We start from the raw sequence: 6,000 nt of genomic DNA, 5'->3' as shown, positions 1-6,000 counted from the left end.
ACAGCTTGACATCAGCGTGGCGCTGATTGGCTAATCGCTAGACCCGTCCCCACCCCCGGCGTTCATTGGTCTGTCCATCGTTTGGACGAGATAAATCGCAAATTCATTGCAGTATGCCAGACCAGAGATGCAAGCCTACTCAGTTGAGTGGGCGGGGTCTATGGTCTGGAACCAGGCTAGTGATTTCAAAGAGATCACTGATTCTATGAACCTTACATCCTCAGGCAGGTCAGTCCACAGCTAAGGAGCCCTGTTGGCCATCGCAGCTCCATCATCCAGCTACAGTCTCTCTCACACTCTGTACATTTATACTTTAGTCTTTCACTTTCAGCTGTCTGATAAATACAGACTCAGGTTCAGTTAACCACTGCTAAACTACAGCTTAACCAAAAGTAGCCTACAATAAAGTTAGATCATCAGATCCGCCCCCCACAGCCACAGGTGAGTCAGAGCTGGGGAAATGTAATCAAGAGGAAATTAGTTTCAGCTGTTTTCATTAAGACTACCTGCTGTAGAAATAACTTTAAACACCAGTGGAACAATGTGTGTGTTTATCATGTACAGTCCAGCTCCATGTGACCTTTGGCCTCCTTTCAACCTCTGCAGCACATTTAATCAAACCTCAGATATGATGACCTCTAGTGGCGTTCAGGTGACCACTACAACACACAGGAAGTGACTGCAGCTTGTGAGGTCACAGCAGTGGTGTTAGGGAACGACGTCATTTTGTGAAAGGCAGCCTGTCTGATACGTTAAACCGCAGCTGAGCTAGAGACGGAGTTTTCACACCACGACTCAGTCATGCTGATTATAGGCCGTGTTATTTTTCTGCCACCTGTTATATAACCCTATAGCACCTCCCACTCACCACACATAGACTGACACAACCTACACGTGTTGGAAATACAGTTTGACCCAGGTCTGATATCAGCAAACCTTTTGTTAAAATGTTGTTGGTATTGTTATTTATTAAACACTTACATGAACTGTGTGTTTATGAGGTTTATTGTGTGGATGTGAGGCCTGTTGTTCCTCAGGGACCGACGACTGAGTGAGTAACCTCTTGACATAAAAAGGAAAATTGAGTTATTTGGCCTTGGTGGAAATATGCAGAGAAAACCCATATGGCTCCATTTTACTGCCAGTAATTTGGTGTTTTGGCTTTGCTTTGTGTTTTCCTCTTGCTCTTTATCCTACAGCAGATATGAAACAAAAAGGGAAAAAGACATAAACATAAATAAGCCTGTGATTCATCAGCCTAACTCCGGTTGATAATATCATGGCTCGCCATTTCCTTTGTTTTGGCAGTGACATTTCAGAGTTGTCAGCGCACAACAAATCACAGAGGAATACTGTCAGTGTTCTCATCAGGCTAGTGATTTTTTTTTTTAGGCTCGAAGCCCAATTTTTGTATCTCAGCTGACATTTAAGATGTCTGAGGTGAGCTCAGAGAGCTTGGAGGTAAAGTGGAAACAGAAACAAAGAGGCAGCTGAGGTTATGTTCCTGGAAAAATACACTTCTAGGAGAAGTACCATTTAAGCTGTCCACCTGCCAACAGTAAATACATTTTTTCAGAACCAACTTATTTAGTTTACTGCTGACTTGTTTACTGCAAATTAAAAAGCACTGCTCTAAATACAATACAACACTGCCCTCTAGAGGCCACAGGTAGGAATAAGTATTTAAATAAAACAACTGGTGTTTCTCAGAGTCAAGGATCCTTCCTCGGTAGGATGAGTCCGTCCAAGGAAGGATCCTACAGAGCCAAGGCATGAGTCCTTCCAGCATTCAGTGAACTCACATTGGAACAGGCAAACAAGTGTTCCCAGGTGTGCGTCATTAACCCTCAGCAGACTGAGGGGGGATTCAGGTACTGTGATCATTTTGGCACTCTCCAATGTTGTTGTACAATTTTAAACAAATGTAACCAGCATTTTCAGAGTCATGTGACTTTTAGGGAGATTATATTTCTGGATTATACTTAAAAGAAACAAACAGGTAGGCGAAATGAAACTTTTGAGGCACCCAGCGCTCCATCTCTGCTGTAAACAATTATTCCAAAAACTTCTCTGTTTTATTTAAATCACGGTATTTTAAATATCTCAGTATTTGGCAGTGGACACATTGGAACGTGTAAATTATGAGGTTTCTGTCAGTATATTTTTATACTTGTATTATAAAAGCTGCTGGAGATATTAATCCAAATAAATGACATATTAATCTAAATCTCTCCGAGCTCCACTGGCACAGGTTTCATTGAAGAGGCCCTGCCCTAACTTCCAGCAAATCATGCTCAAAGAATTGTGGGTACTTTGTACCTGCTGAGGATACACACATGCATCCTTTAAAATTCTCTGAATGAAGGACTCTGTCCTCGGGAGAATTTGAAGGATCCTTGACACTGGATTTGATGATGTAGCATCCTTGAAATTCAGCCATTTAAGGATCCTTCCCTGACTTTGAGAAACACCCACTGTTTTAACATTGGATCAGGTGTTAATATGTCATATTGAATACTTCCGGTTCTGGATTTAAGGGAGTTTAGAGAGTGTAAAGCGAGACATGCAAGTGAAAACAACCAGTTTTCAATTTTAAGATTCTTGTCTATTTTGCCTACATGTCCTCTTTCAGACTTATGGAAAGAAAACCCCCAAAAATACACATTTAGTGTTTATTGTAGTTCAGATGTCTGTTCTGGAAATGTATCCAAACAGCACAAATTTAATTAGATAATGTCTCATTTGCACATTTAAACATAAAATCTCAAAAAACTTGTAATACTAAAAATAAAGTCATCAACAGGGGGCGTTTCATGGTGATATCTATTAATTAGAAGTTTTTATCCTGGTATACTTTTGTTCAAACATGTATGACATTTTACAACACATATTTATAAAGGCTGTTTTCCCAAAATGAGTTTCTCATACTTTGAACCAAAAATCTCAACTCAGTATCACTTACATACGACAAACTTTCCAGTATTATTCCTATCTATATCCTGAAGGTTTTCACAGAGAGTTTCATATATCATTCATAGTCTGATTTATCTCACATTTTGCTCCTAACAACACGGCGAAAATAGATTTTTTTATGGCTACAGGCAAGGTAGCATTATTTGTATGACACATATACACCTGGGTAATTTAATGTGCTTTACAGAGCAATAAAGTGACAGTGTTTTCTGATTTATGGAGGGATAAACAGACACATTCAAAATCCCTTTTTTCTAAAAACCTTTGACTCTGATGTGTCAACAAAGTGAAACAAGAATTTTGAACCAGGCTTCATCAAGTTTACATTTTTGTTCTGGAAATGTCTGTAAATTAGTCCAGAATTAATGAGATATTGTTTCGTTTGCATACTTAAACAAACAATTTAAGAAAACTTCCAATTCTAAAAATAGCAGTCTCAATAATGTAGGTCATAAACTGAAGACATTTCATGGTGCTTTAAACTAGTTAAATATTTGACCCTGGGGTGTCTCCCCTTAAAATAAATAGTTCCCGGCGTTGTTGAACACTCAGGTAAACTGAGGTCTTAATAAAATATGCCACAAATCAGTATGTTGCTTTTACAACACTGAGTTTTCATCGTAAAACAGTGTTTTAAAAGAAAAATGTAACTTACCACAGCAGGGTGCTCCTTGTTTAAGGAAGCTAAAACTACTTGGTGGCTATATCTATTGCGCATGCGTCCTGCTGAGTTCATGTATACGCGGGTATCCTCGGACAAAACAGCACTTTCGATCTTCTTTTTTTTCAGAAGTGGACGAAGTATTATTTAAGTAAAACAGCTATACTACAGTGCAGAAAAAAACTTTCTAGTTTAAGTAAAAGCACAAAGTTTTTGCATTGAAATATACTACTAAACACATGTATAAAAAGTAAAAGTACTCATTATGCAGAATGGCTGATTTCAGCATCCTGTATATTAAATAACTGGGTATAGTTATTGATGCATTTATGTGTGCATGACTTTAATGTCGCAGCTGGCAAAGGTGAAGCCAAATCTAACTACTTAATTCACTGCAGTGTAGATTAATCTATAATATTACATCATAATTCATTAGCTGATCATGTTTTTTATTAACAATCTTGATCTGCAGAGTGACACATTACCCTAATTAAAGATTTTACAATTAATGTAGTGGAGTAAAAAGTACAACAATTTTTTTGGTTCAGATAATGTTATTAATGTAGAAAGTAATGATTATCATTTAAGCAGGATTCTTGACCTTGGATATAGTTTGACACAGTAACCTGAAATCTTGAAAACAGGTGTGGCTGACATCTCCTGAAAAAGCTAGATTTGGGCCTTGAGCTCAGATTGGCAAAAATAATGAAACAACTGAATGATATGTAAGCTCAAACAACATCATTTTGATAATTATTACATATTATTCATAATAATTTCTATGTTTGCTTTTAATATAATTAAAATGTAATAATAAAATGTAAAAGCATACAAATGTAACTGGTCACATTTGGTAACAGGGACAATGATACACAGAAATAAAGAAAGTTAACAGCAAAGCAGCTTCCTTCATATAAAATAGTTTATTCAAAGTATGGCTAAAATTAAATTAAATTAAATTACATTAAATTGAATTGAATTAAATTTAAATGAATTAAATTAAATTAAAATGAATTAAATGAAAGTAAAATATCAGCAATGTCAAAAAATACATTTTGAAAATTTTTTACTTTAGATTTTTAAATTTTCTTTAATTTGTTTTATTTAAATTTTTTGACAAATCTTACGATTACAATCTAAGTTGCAATTTTAGTGGGAATAATACATTTTGCATTTCATTTTCATTGAAAAACATGTTGATGATGATGGGGTCTGTACCAAACAAGCATGCTCCCTGATGTCGGGGATATTATTTGTAGGCCGGGGCTTTTCTGTAGCATCATAATGCTTCATTTATAGTGGTATGTTAAGACACATTTAACCTTTAGCAATACAAAAAATTCAGCTCCTGTGATTCTCATGTTGCACTTAGCCATATTGCAATTTCAATAGTATTTGGATACAGACTGTATTTGCACTTCTCAGTTTGTCCACTAGATGGAGACATTGTTGTAGCAAAATACTTTCTATAGTCCTATAATAATGTTTCTGTTTAATCTTGATAAATTGAACAGTTTTTATTTTTAGTGCCACATGAAAATATACATTATATATATATATTATAATATACAATATACAAGTTTTAAAATGTTGTTACACACTGTCAAGACTCTAAAGAGAATCTAAATTTATGAATTACTGACAGGCTCTGTATTTCATGTTAGTCTACAACACTAACGTTAAACCTGTTTAAATATTTATAATAAACTAATCAGCATGACCTGCCCTCATAAAAGTCTACAACTCTATAATTACTTCTGTCTCATCACCTCTGACGTCTCATGGATTCATCAGGGTGACAGCTGCACCATATGGATATCGGGTTACATTATTGCACCAGATTTACATATCAAGCACAGTAGAGGAGGGTGAGGAGAGGGCGGCGGTGGAGAGATAATGGGATTTTGACTCCATTATTGCCCGAGTATATGGTTTCAGTTTGGGTGTACTTCCACTGTGATAATTACAGCTCTGAATTCATGTCAGGATTGGATGACCGAACTGATATCAGGTTAACATTGATGCTGCTCAGTGAGCCTGTTCAGGGCTACATGGAAACTATCAATCATCTGTATTTCAACAGGGTACAATAATCTATCTATCTATCTATCTATCTATCTATCTATCTATCTATCTATCTATCTATAAATGAATCCTTTGATATATTTGCTGACTCTTGTTCGAGCTGTCATCTGATAACTGGAGAGGAGGAAGGCAGTGATGTGATGAGTCTCATGATCCACCCGGGCCGATCCTCACTGATACTCTGGCAGACGAACAGGGGGTCGCTGTTTCCCTCCCACATCAGTGCAGCAAACAAAGGAAGCACAAACATGAGAAGCTCGACTGTCAGAGTGCATGAACCC

This window comes from Epinephelus moara, chromosome 24 (assembly GCF_006386435.1).
Source record: "Epinephelus moara isolate mb chromosome 24, YSFRI_EMoa_1.0, whole genome shotgun sequence".
Taxonomy (NCBI): Eukaryota; Metazoa; Chordata; class Actinopteri; order Perciformes; family Serranidae; genus Epinephelus; species Epinephelus moara.
The sequence above is the reverse complement of the archived record's forward strand: the minus strand, read 5'-3'. Positions refer to the sequence as shown.